At 43.9% G+C, this 10,771-nt stretch overlaps 1 protein-coding gene across 1 annotated transcript in view; it reads left to right on the top strand.

The window, feature by feature from the left end:
- Positions 1–3,883: 3,883 nt before the first annotated feature.
- Positions 3,884–10,771, top strand: part of BMAL1 (basic helix-loop-helix ARNT like 1) — a 43,289-nt gene continuing 36,401 nt past the window's right edge. Inside the window, exon 1 of the mRNA XM_081926913.1 lies at positions 3,884–4,028. The gene's annotated coding sequence lies outside the window, so the exon portion shown is untranslated. The remainder of the gene's footprint in view (positions 4,029–10,771) is intronic.

Here is a 10,771-nt window from a genome sequence, read left to right as displayed (position 1 = left end):
GCAAAGTTTTGGATTTATGCGACTCTGGGGGGCAATATGCAACAGGGAACACTTAGATGAATTTTACTACAGCACTTGACTCACAAAACTGCCAACTTCGTGTTCTCTCTTCCCTTTAGAGCGGTTTTTCACATCTCTGTCCTTCATCCATTTTGGGCTACAACTCCCATCAGTCCCTCCCCCACCCACATGACTGATGGGAGTTGTAGTCCAAAACAGCTGGTGGGCTCCAGGTTGAAAAGATGGCCAGCATTCATCATAAGCAAGTTATTCACTTTGATTCTGCCGCTGCTATGCTAAAAGGAAACTACAGTTTTAAGGAGACATCACCAGGAGCTTGAAATGCCAGTCAGCAGATTGGCTGATAAGATTAAGTTGCATTGTTTACTGCTCGGCCTACGTTGGGCCCACAATGGCTACCATCTGAATTATGGATAGATGGGGAGAGTCAGCCGCAATGTTGTAACTAGCGTTATGCAAAATAGGTTTTATAGTAAAAGAACTTTTGAAAAGGCTGTAGTTTATTTCTTGAGCATGCCCACAATACATTATCCGGCTTTCCTGGTTTTCCAGGATGAATGACTGTGCTGCTTGTGCAGTTAAGATCAAGTTCAAAAGGATTGTTCAGCACTCTTAGGGAACTCCCTTCTTGACTACAGTCTGATTCACAAATACAGATGAATAATGTTCCTGGAATGTTTCCCTAAGTACTTCCTGTCCTCCTTCATAAAAACACAATAAATATAGGGTGCTTCCATGTTGTGTATTTACCAATTATCAGGCATACACCCTTGGGTGGAATGATATAGGTTTTCATGGGTGCAGTTTAGAACACCAAAGGCACAATCCAAGCATTTTAAACCATTTCAAATCCCATTCATCTAAACTCTCAATAGGAGTGTTAATAGTTAGCGCTTTCATTATAAGTGCTTAAGTTCCGCTGAATCCATATTGCTAGTTGCTTCTGTTCTCTACACCAATATTTCCCAAGTTGTGGTCCGTTAGCTCCATTCAGATGGTTCACAGCATGTCTGTAGATTTGTTGTTGAATATGGGAGATAGAACATCCATCACATAAAATGGTTTTAATTTGAATTTTTGTTGCTTTTTTAATATTGTATTTTATTGTATTACACTTTGAATTGTAAGAAATAGAATAAATAAAAACATAATTAAAAAGCATACAGCCTCCGGTGCAGTCTGCTACAATTACTACAACAGATAGAAAAATTGTTAAGTTGGTCCTCCAAGACCCTAGGCATTTTTCAGGTGGCCCATGGAGGGAGGAGAGCTTGGAAAACACTGGAAACACATGGGGGTGGTTTGGGGAGCAGATTGCACAAATGGAGGGGAACGAGGGGGCATGGGCATGGGGCAAAAGTGAAAATTAGTGCAAAATGGGACTGCAGAGAGAGAAGCGCCTTCATAAATGGGGTTGGGAAGCTGAAAATTGATCTCAGTAGTTGCGCAGAGTGGGAAGGGGAATCTCTAAATAGCCCATGCAGAGCTTGTCTGAAGCCCGGGGAAGGAGTCTTGTTCTTGCCATGACAGCCTAAGTTCAGCAGGGCCCTGGTGCCCACTGCCTATGCTCAGCTTAGCCCTCTGAGGCCCAGGGCAAGTGTACCCTGCTCCCCCCCCCGGCTTGGTAAAGGGGGGCAAGTGGAGCAAATAGGGGTGCAGCTACTGGTATAAAATATGCACAGATAATTTAAGTGCATAGGGCAGTAATGTGTTTGTTATGCTGATGTTCCTATGTGCCTTGTGAAACTCTGAAATACTTCAGTGGCAGTTTGTTACGGCATGTGAAGATGGCGAGGATGGGCAGCATCCCTGGCAGCATGATGTCATTGCTATGGCATTACAGCAGTGCTTCTATGGCACTTTGCGGAGGTTGATGTTGCCATGGCAACTACAGAGTTGAAGCTGTGGCAGTATGAGGGGGTGGTCACAGTAGGGAAGAGAGAAGTTACTATTGTAGCAGCACACAATGATTTTTGTGGGAATCTTGCAGCATATTGTTGTGATGTAGTCTGAGATACGCTGCAGTGGAATTGTGGTGGACAAAAATGGCAGGACAGATAGAAACTGAAGAACAGCAGGATACTACACTCTGCTTAAATGGTAGAAAAAAGTAAAAGGCTTGGGAAAGGGGGGGGAGTATTTTCCTGACACTGTAATAGCAGCAATGGAGGCAACAGATGAACTTCTCTGGAGAGTATGATCCAAACACTGGAAGCCACAACTGGAAAGGCTCTATTTCAAGGTGTCACACATTAAACTAAGAAAGTGGGACACCTGGAGAAAGGCCTCAGCTAAAGATTTCAGTGAACGAAGGTATTGAAAGTATACAGTAGGCATCTGTGCAGGGTTTTAAAAATAAGCAAAAACACTTGGAATTGAGTTTAGAAAGTAACAGAACCAGTGGAGATATTTCATTAGATATATGATCCCTTAACTCAGCTTCTGTTAGCAGTATAGCAGCTGTAAATGTAATCCTATTAATAGTGAACCTTTAGTTTGTAAGCTTGATGGCAGCGACTGTCTTTCATATCACTGACATGCAAGCTGCTTCTGGCTAACAGGAAGATAAAAATAGTTATAAAAATAATCAAAAAATACAATCAAGGGCCAAGAGAGCTGATGGGTTAGTCCCTTTCCCACCGCCCTGGAGCTGTTCAACACCCATCTGCCCTGAGAGGAGGGAGAAGAGGAGAGGAAGCCCAGGTCAGAGAGCTTGTGCCACCAGCTCCTAAAGGGGGACCATTTGCACCATTCCTCAGTTTTAGTGTTTCACAACTGTAAGTCCCCTGGGCAAAAGAAAGAAAAAAAGAAAAGGAACCATGCAAAGAATGTAAACAAATGACTAAATTAAGGAGCATGCATTGTGGCAGAAGTCGCAATGCATCTGTTCGGTCTCTTATGGCACCGCAAAGAAGTCCGTGTGGGCGTTTGCCGCAATAAGCCGTCCTCTGGAATTTGTCGAGATGGAAACAGAGGGCGATGGATGGGGACGTTTTCACAGCGCACGTCGGGAGATGCAAAGGATCCTGGATGCGGAGTTGCACAAGGCAGCGCAAAGGAGGCTTTTTTTTGCGATCAGCAAATAATTTTTTTTTCAACGGGGGTATTCCGTGTTCATAACATTAACTTGCGCCGGCGATCCCTCAGGCGGAGCGGGAAGCCAATAACGCTTCAGCACCAGAAGCAGCATCTGCCCGAGATGAGCGGAGGCTGCTCGGGTGAACTGACCGTTTGGCACAGGCGCGAGAGGGCGCCGAGAGCGGGAAGCCGCGCGCCATTCCCGGGGGAGGGGGGCCTCCCCGCGAGGAGCGAAAACGCGCAGAGGCAGCGAAATCCCTCAGAAGAAAAACAGACTCCGCTGTCCCCGCCCAGCTCTGACGACAGCGCTCTGACGACAGCGACGCTCGCGCGCGCGCAGGGAAGGCTGGAGCCCGCGCTCGGCGATACAGCAGGGAGACATCCGGGTCCCACCCGTCCCAAACAGTCACTTACGCAACCGGTTAAGAGGAGCAACAACAGGCCGGCAGGAAAGAGCGCGCGGGGGGGGGGAGCCTTGCTCCTCCTCCTCCTCCGCTCTCCTCCCCCCTCGCTTCCCCGCCGCCTCACAAGTTACAGCCCTTTAAACAGGCGGGAGGAACGAGAGCGTTGATCCCCCGTTCCGTCGCGTTTCTCTCTTCTGCCGACGCCGCCGGTTGGACGGCCGGGGCGGAGGGCGGGCCCGCGAAGCCTCTCCTCGGCTGCCCATTGGGCGTCGTGCCCGCGTAGCTTTGTCCCGCGATTGGTCGGGAGGCGGGCCGGGGCTTGGTGCGGGGGGAGAAGCCATTGGCTGGAAAGTAGGTTAGTGGTGCGACGTTCAGTGGCAAGCCAGGCGGAAAGTAGGTCAGGTATAGGGGGCTGCTCGCGCCGGGCGTCGCTTGTGTTGCCATCCCGCGCGCCGTTGTGGGGGCCGCGCACTGTCACCCCCACGCACCTCCCCCCCCGCTCGCCGCCGCCGCCCTTCTGAAACGGTGAGGAACGGGACCGGGGGAGCGCTTCCCTTCCGCAGTCAGGCTGGGGAGGAGGGCAGAGATGGAGGTGGCGAGGGAGGGGAGCGGGAGAGCTGGTGGAGGAGATTCCTGCTCGGTGACTTCAGTGCGGGGAAGCGGGGGATCCCTGCCGGCGAAATGCGGAGCCCCTCTCGACTCCTGACAGGTGTGGGGAGAGGTGGCTCTCCTTCGGGCTGCGCTGCTGCCCTCTGCGTGCTGCCCGTGGGTGGGTGGGAGTGCGCGGAAAGCGCGGGTCTGGGTGCATGTGTGAAATCTGTCTCACGCATCCCAGGGCGCTTGTGCCCGAGACTTTTCCGGAGGCGGGCGCCTTGCCCAACAGATTAAACGCATCTACTACTCTGGATGAGGACTTGAGGTAGTTTTCCTCCTCGGGGCCTCCGGGTCGGTGCACTGGAGAGGGAGAAGGGTGCTCGCATGCACACGCGGGGAAATTATCCCCTTTCCCTCTGTTTCTTGGACTTATTTCTGGGATATTTGCTAAGGAGCGATAAGGAAACGGGATTAGATTGTCTTCCTCTGGACCAGAGAACAGGGAGCGGAGTATGTTTACCTAGGGCTGTCCTATTAACAAAACAACAGAAAACCTATATACATGCAGTGTTACTTGGGTGGTATTCTGGACAGAGGTTTTTTCAAACAAAAATTCAGTGGACAGGGTGGGAATGGTACTGGCATTGTAAATCCACAGCCCATCCTCTTATTATTATTTTAGAAACAAAGTTGTGGTCAACTGAGCAACTAGTAAGGCCTTAGTAACTGATCTTAATTTTAAAGTATAACTTATGCAAACTTAGTAAGAGGCAAAACTTGGGAGACAAAAGATGAATGGGCCTTGTGTTTCTAGGAGGATAAAGCTGACTTGCAGTGGGACTTACTCCCTGCTAATTATACATAAGATCACGATCTTATTTCCTTTTCCTGGGTTCTGGTTCTTTTAGTGGGGATGTCATATGTATTTCTTAATACACTGTTTTTTGGTTCAGATTTATGACCAAGGCAAATAATTATGTGTTGGGTAAAATGATTTGTCCTGCTCATAAGTCTGAACTAGATACTATGATTGTTCAATAAAGATAGCATTTGTGTCTTCTTTCTTGCTCTTATTGAGTTTGTATCCATCAAGCATATTACACTCTTAAAAACCTTGTCTTTTGTATCATTTTAACCAATACCAAACTCACTCTCTTGCTACAATGTTGCTGCCCATCTTAATGCATGGTGATATATTTGTCAGGTGGCCCCTGAACATAGGAGGATATACTCAAACTCACTCTTAAGTAAAGTTTGAATAGACCCTGGTGTAAAATAGCAAAATCTCTGATGTATTGTAATTTTGTCAAGAAAAAGTACCAAAAGAGGACATTAAAATGCTTGAATGGGGAAAAGGCAAATAGTTTTGTAAGTGCTTGGTGAGTTCGTAGTTATTAATGAAGTTTCCAAAGCTCACTTGTAGGGCATTTGCTTGGCATGCAGAATCTCCAAGTAGGGCTGGGAATGTCACCAGTCTGAAACCTTGGAAACCCACTCCCAGTCAGTATAGAGGATACTGAGCTGGATTGACCAATGATCTGATTCAGTATAAGACAGCTTCCTAGATAAGAGTGATGTTTAAGAGCATAATCCACTCTTCATCGGAGTGGATAACTGGTGGCCTTCCAGATGTTGCTTGACTGTAACTACCATCATCCTTGACCATCAGCCATGCTGGCTGAGGCTGATCAAGTTGTAGTCCAGAGGTTCTCTACTCCTGTTCTACATGTTATTTGTAAGTCCTACTGTGTCCAGTGGAGCTTACTCAAAGTGTATTTAGGATTGCAGCCTATATATTCATGTATGATAACCTGTTGACTGAAAACCATCTAGTGTATGCGCCACCATGCAATAGGAGTATGTTGCATTGTTCACATTATCTCTGCTGGGGGATTCTGTGCCTATTAAATTGAGTCAGTAGTGGATATATTGGCCATTTGCGTAACCTTCAGTGGCTATGTTAATTTAGTTTCCCTGTTTTCCTGAGCAAAGTGAGCTCCTTGATTCCAGACTTTGATCAAAATCAACATTTGTGTTGTGCTGATTGCTTATTCCAGCAATTAGAGCAATCAGAAGAGATATGGAAGGTGCTTACAAGTTGTTCAGATGAGGCAGAGGCGAATTTAGGGCAATACAACTGGTTCTGCCACATTGGGTACCAAGCCTAGGGGGTGCCATAGGATGTCACTACTATGAAATAGTGAATTAAGCAGACTGGAAGGTGAGAAGGAGTGGTACCGAATTTTGACCATGCACAGGGCACTGCTGAAATTTAAAAGACCAAAGTCCACCCCTAGATGAGGCATATTATCAGTCTATTTGTCCTTAGATGAAAGAGAACCAGAGAGGCAATCTATGGACTAAGAATCAATTTCTTACAAGATTAAATGCACTTGTGAAAGCTTATGTGTTCTGGATATAGTATGATGCATGTGTAAGCCCACAGGGTATATGTAGTTCTGCTTGATACATTGAAACGTGTTGAGGCTGCAGTTCTAACCATACTTAAATTGAGCCACACTGAGGTCCAAGGAAGTTCTTCAGTGGTAATTACATCTGAATAAGTATGGTTAGAATGGTAGCCTCACCTGGGATTAAGAGATTTCTAAGCATTTTATAAAGTTCACTTTAGTGTTGTACTTGCATTGGTCCCAATGCAGTGCCATTAATATGACATCCTGCGTTCATGTAATAGATGTGGGCTGGTGGAATTCCCTTGCTGCTGTTCAGAATATTTATATTTGTAAACAAGGCAAGATGACAGCTCTAGTTCTGACTTTGCACCATGGGAAGGCCACATCAAGCATGCACATAATACTGTAATTGTAGTTCTATGTGCACTTACTTGCAGCATTGAACTTTGTGGGACTTTAATTTATAAGTAAAAATGTGTAGGCTGTTGTAAAAATCAAATTTGAGTTAATATTTTTAACATGCATGGTGGGAAAAGGGGGTTGGAGTTACTGCTTTAAACAAAAGAAACAAACTAGTGCTGCATCAGCCCCCTAGTGCTTTAGCAGCATAGAAAGGAACACACAGCCACCAAGGGTCTGCATTTCCAAAAATAGCATGGATATGGGTCAGGAGCCATGGTCTTGTCACTTAATGCCACAGGCACTATCCAGCGAGTGCTCACCATGTTTTAACACCATGTTTCAAGAGTAGCAATGAGTGTGCTTGCTTAGAGGAGGATCACTTCCCCAGCAACAAAAATATTTTGAGTACTAAAAAAATCACAAACAGAAATATTACCTTGAGCATAGTTCCCATGCAACAAATTAGTCACACATACATTTTGCTGTAAATTGATCACCTAAGAGATTACTGAATGCATTGAAACCAACAGAAATTACTTCCAAAAAAGTGTGTTCAGAACTAGGTTGTCAATGAAAGAGGATAATTCTAATACTTCAGATAAACTGTTACTTGATGTAGCTGTAATGGTCTAAAAATAAATTGTTTTATTTGGTTTGATAACCTACCCAGTAGTAAACTACAAATTGATAGCCATAAATGATGCCCTTAAATTAGAGTAGAGAAGGTAAAAATACTGCAGTTAAAAATGCTGCATTTATAAAACTCTTCATGCTGTCTGCATGCTTAACCACAGTTTCTAGGTGACAACCCAAACAGAAAATGCCACAGTCTTTTTTGAAATAATGGCTTTGGGAAGGCTAGAGTTCTGTAGTGTGGGGCACTCTAGAACTGGAGTATATCCTGTTACTGCCTTGCATGGTATTTTTTCAACTTTCGAGACCATGTGGGAAGAGCCAGATATGTAAGGACCAAAGCATGAAACTCATATTTATTTGAACCAAGTACAGAATTGGAAGCCTAATGGTGTGTTTCATTAGGTGTCCGTAAAATTGACCTTGTGCCTTACAAGTTGTTGTTGAATACACACACACACACAGAGAGAGAGAGAGAGAGAGAGAGAGAGAGAGAGAGAGAGAGAGAGAGTTGGTATCCTCATAGGGAGTTTATTGAGCCTTCCAATCCACTTCCTCCTCACTGAAGTCCATGTGCTCTACAACAGACCCAACCATTGCCATGAATGTGAGGCCCTTTGGTCCTAGAGAGGAGCAGATCTCTTGATAACTTCATGGGAAATGTTATTCAAGGCACCTCTCAAATGTACATAAGTATATTTCCGGTATTTAAAGAGCTAGAAAGTTTTCATGTGGATAAGGGGCCAAATCAAGAAGGTGAGGAAGAAAAAGTCAGTGCTTTAGAATAGTATTTATATTACTTCACAATGCATTTTACCAACTCCCAGGGTAAACAAATAACCAATTGTGTCTTGTAAGTGATAAAAAAGTGTTACAAGCCACATTTAGTAAGTTTACATTTTTTTGCCTTTTTGATTTTGTTGGAAAGCAGAAAGCAATAGAATACACTTATCTAGATTTTTGGTAGTGCATACTAACTTGATAGAAATTAAGCCCATTGCCTATAAAGATATGCTGTGGTAATTCTAATAAATTCTTTGAATAGAGAATATGGGCAATATTTATTCTGTACTCAAATTTTAAAGTTTGACCTACTTCTGTATAATTTAGGTGGCCACAAGTTCTGTAAAATTATCATTTTTTGAGTCAAACATTCTGGAAGGTATTGAACATTAAATTTAAGAGCTTATATTGATGTAACGATATTTAGAGGGTATGAAAGGTACCTTCTACCTTTTTACAGGGTATGAATGTAGATTGGAAATACTGCTTCTGCCATGCTCCACTAACAACCACAATGTCATTGGCTATTGTAAAGATGCAACCTTTGTTCCCCTTACCAGAACTTCACTGGTAAGCCTATCCTACTGCATAATAGTTTTACAAGGTACATTTAAGGCATCTTCCAGCCTAGGTCAATGACTTGATCCTTTTTCCTGCTAAAGGATAGGAAAGTACCCTCCTACTGAGATAAATGGAAAAATCCAGCAATTTCCTCCATTTCCTTCCATTGATTCGTGTGGGTATATATTTAATGTGGTTATATTGCCACTGTTTACCTTCTTTTTCTGTGCAGAATGCCTGCAGCTCATTTTTTCATCATCCCCACCACACACACATTGTTATGAGTTCCAGCAGTTCTCCCCACAGCTCTCTTAAGATGTGAGTTGATGCTGGCTTGTGTTTCATCTCATTCTCACCAAGTTGGGGGGGGGACCACCCCAGGTTGGCAACATATTAGCTTGGTGCACATGAACTTGCAGAGAAGTTATGGCAAATGCCGTTTGGCTACCAAATCATTCTTCAAGGTTAAGATACACTTTTGGGGTTACTTGTTTGGAGAGGGAAGGTGTCCTGGTTAAACAAAAAGACTTGCCTTGCTTGTGAACTGACTTAAGTCAATGTTCAGTGGAGTTGACTTACTGATTTTTCACCTCTTACTAAATGTACACAGAACAACGGGAGAATGTATAGCACAGGACTGAGCACATGTGTTGCAAGTGGAAAACCACAGAGACAATTTCTGACATTTATCTCTGGTTGTAGGGATGGAAAAGACTTGTGCTTGAGACCTTAAAGACTTTTCAGCTAGTCAGCATAGACACATGGACTTGGATTGGTAAATGTTTGGTGTAAGGCAGCTTCATTTATTCAGTGAGAGAATCTCTGTATGGTCCCTATTGCATTTTTCTAACCTGTTTTCTATTTTCTCCAACTACTAATGTAGCATACACTTGGCAATAAAAAATATTCAATATATGTATTCTTCTCTTTGGAACTTTGTTATACTTAAACAGTTTATAATGGAAAAGGAAAACCCTTTGATATCTAATAATTGAGTCTCAATAATGTGATACCTTGGATCCCTAAAAGCCGAGCAAAAATGTTTGTGACCTTTTCTGTAAACCTGAAGGAGAACGTCATCCCCTTTGCGCTGCTTTGGGCAACGAGTAATACCTAAAATGAGCTTTGAACTCTTTTAACACTGTCAGACTCTTGGCTGTCCTCCAAACGTGAAGCAACTAACATGAAGAGCAGTAAAACTTGTTGATAAATTATCCCTCCTTCCTGCTTTGTTCTTATAAATAAGCCAGTGTGTAATTCGATTTAATTGTGTCCGGAAAGATCATTTTAGGGGGAAAAGGAGACACTTCCAGGTCATCTTTTCTCACCTATGATGGCAATGAGTAATAGTTGGCACCCACGAACTTGGTAACCTTTTCAGCCTCCTGCTATTTGAGAAGTTTGGTATTAAGAGACTCAACAGCCAAGAGATGTTTCCAAGTCAGCTGGAACAGCTTGTGATGTTGGTGTGATGCCACACTGTAGTGTGTTGGGTTAATTTCTAGTAGGAATGGTGCCAGTGGGCTACTCCTACAGCAAACAATATTGCCTGTGAATGGCATATACTAGTCTAAAGATCTTGTAACTCCATTCACAACTCACTGAAGCTTATTCACACTCTAGTATACACATTAACAGCTTGATCCTGTGTGTGAATACTGAAAAGAAAATCCTATTGATTTCAGTGATAGCCTCAGGTACCGTATTTTCCACTCTATAAGACGCACCAGACCATAAGACGCACCTAGTTTTTGGAGGAGGAAAACAAGAAAAAAAATATTCTGAATCCCAGAAGCCAGAACAGCAAGAGGGATCGCTACGCAGCGAAAGCAGCAATCCCTCTTGCTGCTCTGGCTTCTGGGATAGCTGCGCAGTCTGCAT

The sequence above is a fragment of the Podarcis melisellensis genome, assembly GCF_964234715.1.
Source record: "Podarcis melisellensis genome assembly, chromosome: 1".
Classification (NCBI taxonomy): domain Eukaryota; kingdom Metazoa; phylum Chordata; class Lepidosauria; order Squamata; family Lacertidae; genus Podarcis; species Podarcis melisellensis.
The sequence above is the reverse complement of the archived record's forward strand: the minus strand, read 5'-3'. Positions and strand labels throughout refer to the sequence as shown.